Below are 11151 nucleotides of genomic sequence, written 5' to 3'. Positions count from 1 at the left end.
TTTTCCCTGCAAGCAAGTATTTGGGTATAGCTGAGTCCACGTCAATCTTTTCAGTAGAGTAGAGGTGGCTTTTAAGCAGTTAGGAATTTGTGAGGCAGTCCTTACTTTGTTTCCTAACATATTTGCTGCCCTCTTCACAGAAAGCCAGAGTTGGATACTCTGTTCTTTCTTTTTCCACAGGTCTCTGTAAGGAGTATGTGTCCTTTTACACCTGGTGAGCTGTCTTCCTGCCGGACTAGATTGCAGGTAAGTGCTTTTGTCTTCTAGGTGTTGGAGACTTGCACTTCAGGAGTTAAACTCTGCAGTATATTGGGACAGTAGGATAATCCTTTAGGACATAGGATTTATGAGGCAGTGGGCAGGCACATATGCATGTGGAGGCTAGGGGTTACATTTTCTTTTTGTTTAAGAACATTTTTCCCTAAGTGGCTCTTAATTAATCTTTTGATAAAACTGTGGGGGCAAGCATTTCTTTTCTTTAGTAGGTTGGAAAGTGCTTATATTTAGACTGTTGTATGTTACTGTTGCTTTAAGGCAGTTAGCGCTAGTAACGTTTTTTTTTGCTTTAATCAGCAGGGAATGTGCGCTTTTAGTTGCTGCGCAGTTCCTCTTTGCCGGTCACGTGATCTCCTTCTCTTCCATCATACGGAGCGGAGTGGAGTCACGTAGCAGATTCATTTAGTGTTGGCTGAAGTAGCTGCTGAAGTTTAAAGCCATTGTACAGACCCTGTGCTCACATCAACCTGGAGTATTGCGGTAGGGCACCTTAGACTCAAAGTCTGGGGTGTAGAGTTTCCTGGGGGGTTTCTTCTTTGGGGTATTTTTTGTTTGATAGCGTATTAAAGTGAAGGTCAATTTTGATGAATTAGTGCCTGGTTTTTAATAATCCTATTAAAAACAAGGGCACTTTAATTCATCAAAATTGTAATTTCACTCGTTTTCTTCAAAAACTTACCTTTTAATCCTGACAGTCGCTCCAGTGTTTCCCCCGGCCGTCTGAAGCCTCTTGATACGTCAGAAATAACAAATCCGGTTTCCTCCAATCACGGCTTCCCCCCTGGGGGAATAATGACCTGAGGAAGCCGAATTTGTCATTTTGGACCCGCGAAGAGGGCTTGCGATGGGTGGAGGAAGCGCTGCAGCGGCTGTCAGGATTAAAAGGTACGTTTTTTTAAGAAAACAAGTGAAATGTCAATTTTGATGAATTAAAGTGCCCTTGTTTTTAATAGAATTATTAAAAACCAGGCACTAATTTATCGAAATTGATCTTCACTTTAACGCTTATAGGAATAGAGGGTCTCTCAAAAAGACAGAAGCCCGTAATAAATAAAAAAATAATTTCTCAGTTAATTTTAAGGTATTTTATTTTCACAACTATGGACATGGATACAGAATCTATTTCATTTGATAAATGTCTTTTATGTCTAGAGGCCCACATTGTTTTGCCTATGCAATTTGCACATTTTTAGCTAGAACGCTAGAATGTAAAGACAAATTGTTGCCCTCTGAGCCTATTGTCTCCCAGGATAATGCAGGTTATGCCACAGTTTTCTCCTCAAATGTCCCAAGCCTCATTGGTGTCACATGCAGTGCCCTGCGGTTCCTCTCAGCCTCCTGGAGGAGTTTATAACAAAACAAAGGGAAGTGATCCCAGAATTGCTGGAAAAGGCAAAAATGCTAATGTCTCCCAGCTGACCTTGTTGTCTATATTATAGAAAGAGGTAACTGGCTGGGAGTGTGCTTAGACCATATTACAACATTTAAATCAAAGAAAAAAAAAACTCTATTAAGAGAATAGGGAAAAGTATGCTCTTTCTACACATAAAGTTTATATTTTTCCACTTAAAATGTAACTTTTACTGTTTGTAGTTAAAAAAGGCAGCAGAAATAGAAGTTGTATCTCGCGTGCCAGAAAAATAGTTAAAAACTCTGTAACTGTGACTTGTATAAAGTGCTTCAATGTTGCTGATTTTAGTTTGTTTATCACATATGAGGAGGAGGGGGGAAATCAATGATATTAGGTAAATGTAAGAGCCTCTATTTAGGAACTGTGTTCTGTATTGCCCTATATTAGGGTAGATAAGCCACTTTTTTATACTAAATATCCTATAGATCCCTTCCCCATCCTTCCCACAATATGTGCCAAATGTTACAACAACAAATAAAAATATCAATTAGTAGATAGTCTGAAATTAACAGAGTGCAGTTAAAATAAACACGAAGCCCCTGACGCGGTCACGTTTCACTTATATGCTTCCTCAGAGGGAGTCAAAATCTATAGGTTTTGATGCTTTTCTGTATCTTCTGCAGTATCTGTGGCATTGTCTGCTTCTCCCATGTTGGGGAGGCGCAAGAGGAAAACTAAATATTCTTCAGACAGTAAGGTGTCTCTCCCGTCCGCTGCTACACAGATTGACCTTCCTCATAACTCTAATGAGGAGGTTTCCTCGGTAGCTTCTGAGGGTGAAATCTCAGATTCTGACAGTATAAGTCCTTTGTCTGAGGCTGAACAAGTAAACTTCACACCTTTGTGTACTGTTAAAGGAGGTATTAGCTACTTTGGACGACATGGACTCTCTTGTTGTGGTCAAACCTAAAAATTCTAGTAAGCTTAATAAATACTATGTTTGTTGATTGTTTGATTGTAACAGTGTTGAACAGGTTTGACATTACGGATGTGATTCACTAACAACTACTACCTAATAGGATGGTATATTTTTCTGTTTACCTGGATGATGTCACAGGGGGTGTGTAACAATTCTCATTGTTTGATTGGAGCGTTTAGATTTAAATAGGTAGCGATTAAGGAGCATGATATCAATCTGAGGAAACGGCGTTGACCACCAAGAAATGCGTCGCTGTTTTAAATTGTTTTATGCAATAAATTATTTTTATACGCTACCGCTCCGATTCTGTGGTAATTTGTCACAGTACCCAGACACCAAGTTCCTGTGGCCAAGGATTGATACCGCATACTAGGAGATTGTATCACCAGGAGAGTGACATCGCTACCTGCTGGGAACCTGTGTCTAAGAGAGCCGGATGTTGAGTCAGTCGAGCGGCTCAGAAGTCTTAGCCTGCCCTGCTAGCACCATTGTGTGCTTCACCGCATGTGAGTGGTTTTCTTATATTTACAAGCTGCTTTGGTTATCTGATGATACTGCACTTAGAGGCGCCTCTGTTTGTGTGAGGTTTGGAACTGCAGATTCGTTTGGGAGCGGTATCTTTTTAAATTTCAGGTTGTATCACTATTTGCTTAGATAAATACTATAATAAGTAAATATCATAGTATAGTGATTAGAATATTATTTCTTTCATGTAATTAGCAAGAGTCCATGAGCTAGTGATGTATGGGATATACATTCCTACCAGGAGGGGCAAAGTTTCCCAAACCTCAAAATGCCTATAAATACACCCCTCACCACACCCACAATTCAGTTTTTACAAACTTTGCCTCCGATGGAGGTGGTGAAGTAAGTTTGTGCTAGATTCTACGTTGATATGCGCTCCGCAGCAAGTTGGAGCCCGGTTTTCCTCTCAGCGTGCAGTGAATGTCAGAGGGATGTGAGGAGAGTATTGCCTATTTGAATGCAGTGATCTCCTTCTACGGGGTCTATTTCATAGGTTCTCTGTTATCGGTCGTAGAGATTCATCTCTTACCTCCCTTTTCAGATCGACGATATACTCTTATATATACCATTACCTCTGCTGATTCTCGTTTCAGTACTGGTTTGGCTTTCTACAAACATGTAGATGAGTGTCCTGGGGTAAGTAAATCTTATTTTCTGTGACACTCTAAGCTATGGTTGGGCACTTTGTTTATAAAGTTCTAAATATATGTATTCAAACATTTATTTGCCTTGACTCAGAATGTTCAACTTTCCTTATTTTCAGACAGTCAGTTTCATATTTGGGATAATGCATTTGATTTAATCATTTTTTCTTACCTTCAAAAATTTTACTCTTCCCTGTGGGCTGTTAGGCTTGCGGGGGCTGAAAATGCTTCATTTTATTGTGTCATTCTTGGCGCAGACTTTTTTGGCGCAAAAAAATCTTTTTCGTTTCCGGCGTCATATGTGTCGCCGGAAGTTGCGTCATTTTTTTTTTTTTGACGTTATTTTGCGGCAAAAATGTCGGCGTTCCGGATGTGGCGTCATTTTGGCGCCAAAAAGCATTTAGGCGCCAAATAATGTGGGCGTCTTATTGGTGCGAAAAATATGGGCGTCGCTTTTGTCTCCACATTATTTAAGTCTCATTTTTCATTGCTTCTGGTTGCTAGAAGCTTGTTCTTTGGCATTTTTTCCCATTCCTGAAACTGTCATTTAAGGAATTTGATCAATTTTGCTTTATATATATGTTGTTTTTTCTCTTACATATTGCAAGATGTCTCACTTTGCATCTGAGTCAGAAGATACTACAGGAAAATCGCTGTCTAGTGCTGGATCTACCAAAGCTAAGTGTATCTGCTGTAAACTTTTGGTAGCTATTCCTCCAGCTGTTGTTTGTATTGATTGTCATGACAAACTTGTTAAAGCAGATAATATTTCCTTTAGTAAAGTACCATTGCCTGTTGCAGTTCCTTCAACATCTAAGGTGCAGAATGTTCCTGATAATATAAGAGATTTTGTTTCTGAATCCATAAAGAAGGCTATGTCTGTTATTTCTCCTTCTAGTAAACGTAAAAAATCTTTTAAAACTTCTCTCCCTACAGATGAATTTTTAAATGAACATCATCATTCTGATTCTGATGACTCTTCTGGTTCAGAGGATTCTGTCTCAGAGGTTGATGCTGATAAATCTTCATATTTATTTAAAATGGAATTTATTCGTTCTTTACTTAAAGAAGTACTAATTGCTTTAGAAATAGAGGATTCTGGTCCTCTTGATACTAATTCTAAACGTTTGGATAAGGTATTTAAAGCTCATGTGGTTATTCCAGAAGTTTTTCCTGTTCCTAATGCTATTTCTGCAGTAATTTCCAAAGAATGGGATAAATTGGGTAATTCATTTACTCCTTCTAAACGTTTTAAGCGATTATATCCTGTGCCGTCTGACAGATTAGAATTTTGGGACAAAATCCCTAAAGTTGATGGGGCTATTTCTACCCTTGCTAAACGTACTACTATTCCTACGTCAGATGGTACTTCGTTTAAGGATCCTTTAGATAGGAAAATTGAATCCTTTCTAAGAAAAGCTTATCTGTGTTCAGGTAATCTTCTTAGACCTGCTATATCTTTGGCTGATGTTGCTGCAGCTTCAACTTTCTGGTTGGAAACTTTAGCGCAACAAGTAACACATCATGATTCTCATGATATTATTATTCTTCTACAGCATGCTAATAATTTTATCTGTGATGCCATTTTTGATATTATCAGAGTTGATGTCAGGTTTATGTCTCTAGCTATTTTAGCTAGAAGAGCTTTATGGCTTAAAACTTGGAATGCTGATATGGCTTCTAAATCAACTTTACTTTCCATTTCTTTCCAGGGTAACAAATTATTTGGTTCTCAGTTGGATTCCATTATTTCAACTGTTACTGGTGGGAAAGGAACTTTTTTACCACAGGATAAAAAATCTAAAGGTAAAAGCAGGGCTAATATTCGTTTTCGTTCCTTTCGTTTCAACAAAGAACAAAAGCCTGATCCTTCATCCTCAGGAGCAGTTTCAGTTTGGAAACCATCTCCAGTCTGGAATAAATCCAAGCCAGCTAGAAAGGCAAAGCCTGCTTCTAAGTCCACATGAAGGTGCGGCCCTCATTCCAGCTCAGCTGGTAGGGGGCAGGTTACGTTTTTTCAAGGAAATTTGGATCAATTCTGTTCACAATCTTTGGATTCAGAGCATTGTTTCAGAAGGGTACAGAATTGGTTTCAAGATGAGACCTCCTGCAAAGAGATTTTTTCTTTCCTGTGTCCCAGTAAATCCAGTAAAAGCTCAAGCATTTCTGAAATGTGTTTCAGATCTAGAGTTGACTGGAGTAATTATGCCAGTTCCAGTTCTGGAACAGGGGATGGGGTTTTATTCAAATCTCTTCATTGTACCAAAGAAGGAGAATTCCTTCAGACCAGTTCTGGATCTAAAAATATTGAATCGTTATGTAAGAATTCCAACGTTCAAGATGGTAACTGTAAGGACTATCTTGCCTTTTGTTCAGCAAGGGAATTATATGTCCACAATAGATTTACAGGATGCATATCTGCATATTCCGATTCATCCAGATCATTATCAGTTCCTGAGATTCTCTTTTCTGGACAAGCATTACCAGTTTGTGGCTCTGCCGTTTGGCCTAGCTACAGCTCCAAGAATTTTTACAAAGGTTCTCGGTGCCCTTCTGTCTGTAATCAGAGAACAGGGTATTGTGGTATTTCCTTATTTGGACGATATCTTGGTACTTGCTCAGTCTTTACATTTAGCAGAATCTCATACGAATCGACTTGTGTTGTTTCTTCAAGATCATGGTTGGAGGATCAATTTACCAAAAAGTTCTTTGATTCCTCAGACAAGGGTAACCTTGGATTCAGTGTCCATGACTCTGTCTTTAACAGACAAGAGACGTCTAAAATTGATTGCAGCTTGTCGAAACCTTCAGTCACAATCATTCCCTTCGGTAGCCTTATGCATGGAAATTCTAGGTCTTATGACTGCTGCATCGGACGGGATCCCCTTTGCTCGTTTTCACATGTGACCTCTTCAGCTCTGTATGCTGAAGCAATGGTGCAAGGATTACACGAAGATATCTCAATTAATATCTTTAAAACCGATTGTTCGACACTCTCTAACATGGTGGACAGATCACCATCGTTTAATTCAGGGGGCTTCTTTTGTGCTTCCGACCTGGACTGTAATTTCAACAGATGCAAGTCTCACAGGTTGGGGAGCTGTGTGGGGATCTCTGACAGCACAAGGAGTTTGGGAATCTCAGGAGGTGAGATTACCGATCAATATTTTGGAACTCCGTGCAATTTTCAGAGCTCTTCAGTTTTGGCCTCTTCTGAAGAGAGAATCGTTCATTTGTTTTCAGACAGACAATGTCACAACTGTGGCATACATCAATCATCAAGGAGGGACTCACAGTCCTCTGGCTATGAAAGAAGTATCTCGAATTTTGGTTTGGGCGGAATCCAGCTCCTGTCTAATCTCTGCGGTTCATATCCCAGGTATAGACAATTGGGAAGCGGATTATCTCAGTCGCCAAACGTTGCATCCGGGCAAATGGTCTCTTCACCCAGAGGTATTTCTTCAGATTGTTCAAATGTGGGAACTTCCAGAAATAGATCTGATGGCGTCCCATCTAAACAAGAAACTTCCCAGGTATCTGTCCAGATCCCGGGATCCTCAGGCGGAGGCAGTGGATGCATTATCACTTCCTTGGAAGTATCATCCTGCCTATATCTTTCCGCCTCTAGTTCTTCTTCCAAGAGTAATCTCCAAGATTCTGAAGGAATGCTCGTTTGTTCTGCTGGTAGCTCCGGCATGGCCTCACAGGTTTTGGTATGCGGATCTTGTCCGGATGGCCTCTTGCCAACCGTGGACTCTTCCGTTAAGACCAGACCTTCTGGCACAAGGTCCTTTTTTCCATCAGGATCTGAAATCCTTAAATTTAAAGGTATGGAGATTGAACGCTTGATTCTTGGTCAAAGAGGTTTCTCTGACTCTGTGATTAATACTATGTTACAGGCTCGTAAATCTGTATCTCGAGAGATATATTATAGAGTCTGGAAGACTTATATTTCTTGGTGTCTTTCTCATCATTTTTCTTGGCATTCTTTTAGAATACCGAGAATTTTACAGTTTCTTCAGGATGGTTTAGATAAGGGTTTGTCCGCAAGTTCTTTGAAAGGACAAATCTCTGCTCTTTCTGTTCTTTTTCACAGAAAGATTGCTATTCTTCCTGATATTCATTGTTTTGTACAAGCTTTGGTTCGTATAAAACCTGTTATTAAGTCAATTTCTCCTCCTTGGAGTTTGAATTTGGTTCTGGGAGCTCTTCAAGCTCCTCCGTTTGAACCTATGCATTCATTGGACATTAAATTACTTTCTTGGAAAGTTTTGTTCCTTTTGGCCATCTCTTCTGCCAGAAGAGTTTCTGAATTATCTGCTCTTTCTTGTGAGTCTCCTTTTCTGATTTTTCATCAGGATAAGGCGGTGTTGCAAACTTCTTTTGAATTTTTACCTAAAGTTGTGAATTCCAACAACATTAGTAGAGAAATTGTGGTTCCTTCATTATGTCCTAATCCTAAGAATTCTAAGGAGAAATCGTTGCATTCTTTGGATGTTGTTAGAGCTTTGAAATATTATGTTGAAGCTACGAAATCTTTCCGTAAGACTTCTAGTTTATTTGTTATCTTTTCCGGTTCTAGAAAAGGCCAGAAAGCTTCTGCCATTTCTTTGGCATCTTGGTTGAAATCTTTAATTCATCTTGCCTATGTTGAGTCGGGTAAAACTCCGCCTCAAAGAATTACAGCTCATTCTACTAGGTCAGTTTCTACTTCCTGGGCGTTTAGGAATGAAGCTTCGGTTGACCAGATTTGCAAAGCAGCAACTTGGTCCTCTTTGCATACTTTTACTAAATTCTACCATTTTGATGTATTTTCTTCTTCTGAAGCAGTTTTTGGTAGAAAAGTACTTCAGGCAGCGGTTTCAGTTTGAATCTTCTGCTTATGTTTTTCGTTAAACTTTATTTTTGGGTGTGGATTATTTTCAGCAGGAATTGGCTGTCTTTATTTTATCCCTCCCTCTCTAGTGACTCTTGTGTGAACAGATCCACATCTTGGGTAGTCATTATCCCATATGTCACTAGCTCATGGACTCTTGCTAATTACATGAAAGAAAACATAATTTATGTAAGAACTTACCTGATAAATTCATTTCTTTCATATTAGCAAGAGTCCATGAGGCCCGCCCTTTTTTTGTGGTGGTTATGATTTTTGTATAAAGCACAATTATTCCAATTCCTTATTTTATATGCTTTCGCACTTTTTTATCACCCCACTTCTTGGCTATTCGTTAAACTGAATTGTGGGTGTGGTGAGGGGTGTATTTATAGGCATTTTGAGGTTTGGGAAACTTTGCCCCTCCTGGTAGGAATGTATATCCCATACGTCACTAGCTCATGGACTCTTGCTAATATGAAAGAAATGAATTTATCAGGTAAGTTCTTACATAAATTATGTTTTATATATATTTGAGTTCTCAATCATTGAGAGAGTTATAATAGCAGATGCATTTAAATAAAGCTCTGTTGAGTTCAAGTATGATTCTCTGATTAATCACTGCAGTTGTAATCACTGCAAAGCATATGTGATAGCAAATAGTCTGAATATAATATGTGATAGTAACTGTTTCAGCGAGTAAGAACAACTATGAGCAGACATAAGTTGAAATGAACTTGAAGTAAGGTAAATAAAAACAAACAGGTTTGTCCTGGAGTGGAAGGAGCCAAGATCCGATTTCAGATATAAATAAAGTAGTACATAAACAGAGCAAGGTATCAAAACAGTCAATATGATTCATGTGAATCCTTGAAATACAAACTTAGCAGAAGTAAATTGTACTAGAGTATCTTAGAATGTGTAGATGAGGAGCTGCAGTGTTTCAGAGAGAGAGGATGTAATATTCAGCAGAGCGGAGCTGACAGGAGCTGCTGTATAGCAATCTGTAGTGCTAGAACGGCTGCAAAATGTTGTTTAGGCTTCTGCTTTGAGTAAGTAAATAAATGCATCCGTCTGGAAACGTAGGAGAATCTGCAAAAGAAAACTTGTAGAGACTTTGACAGATTTATTAGGAAATCTGATAGTAAAGGTATTTGTAATCCATTTTAGGGAGAGCTCAGGAACAGACAAGTGTTTCAGCAAACACAAATCAATACTAAGCACCTGGTAGTGGGTGTTAACTCTATTTAAACGGAAAGTAAGAGAGTAATGTCTCAAAGGTAAGAGAGAAGATTTAAAGGTGAAGTACTTAAAGAAATGAAAATGAGTCCTGACAGTTTGCTTCCTTCCCTAGGATTCCCATCAGTGTTTGATCTACTTGCCAGAGAGCAGCCAACCTCATCACTCTACACTTAGAGACTTATTTTGATTTTTGGAGTTGAACCCGTTGGGACCTTTTTTTCAATAACTTTTTTTTTATTACTTTGTTCAATTATTGTGGTGTTGTGGTTTCACTAATTGTATCTGTATTATTTGTATGCAAAGCTAGTAAATAGAAAAGTGGATGTACTGAAATAAGGTATATCCAAAAAGACCAGGATACCTGCACCTTCCTTAAATAAATAACAAAATAACAAATACTTATATTACCAAAAGATTTATAAATTGAATCATAATAAATACATTTATAATAAATTCCTATACAAATATATATACAAATACAAACAAGACACAGAAACACACAGAACGAAGACAACACATGGGCCCCTCATACAGCTCAAACAGAGACTAAGTCGGCTATAAAAATATATCTATTACTGATTACTATACTGTAAAATGCCAAGTTCTAACAAACAGTTCTACCAAAAGAATACAGATGTTCATCCATAAATGGAAGCTTGATAGTAAATTCAATAGATAATTCACAAGTAGCAGTTAGTAGCAGTACACATTAGTAACAGTTGATAACATGCAGAGCAGCATACGTAGCAGATAGCAAGAAAATCATGTAGAAGCTAGCCAGTTATGTAGTGTCAAAGCAATGATGCTGAAACAGACATAAAGCATGCAAAGTCACTGTAGATGTTGGTGTTGAATTCCGCTATAACCCTGTGTGGGGTATCCACATGAATGGTGTAAATGTACGGGAGAGTGTTAAACTTCAATGTAAACATCCATAAGTGGACAAGCAAAAAGATCCATACCATATCCAGGAGTCTTAAATGTTACCTTTCCCTCCTGGTGTAAACGATAGAATAATGCAGTCCTAACTCACTACTCCTCCACACAGGGAAAACAGCATTAGCGGGATGTCTGGATGGAAATAACAAGTGGGGGGATCCCATGGATGCTGTACTGCGCACCGACGCGTCCTGCGTGTTTCGCTCCAAAATAGCGCAGCACGGAGCTTCTTCCGGGTAATCACTCGGTGCTCCAAAAAGTTCCTTTTATTGGTTGTGGAAGTCATGTGATTATTACGTGATGGATTGAACTGAATCCTTAA

The sequence above is a fragment of the Bombina bombina genome, chromosome 4 (assembly GCF_027579735.1).
Source record: "Bombina bombina isolate aBomBom1 chromosome 4, aBomBom1.pri, whole genome shotgun sequence".
In the NCBI taxonomy this organism is placed as follows: Eukaryota; Metazoa; Chordata; class Amphibia; order Anura; family Bombinatoridae; genus Bombina; species Bombina bombina.
The sequence above is the reverse complement of the archived record's forward strand: the minus strand, read 5'-3'. Positions refer to the sequence as shown.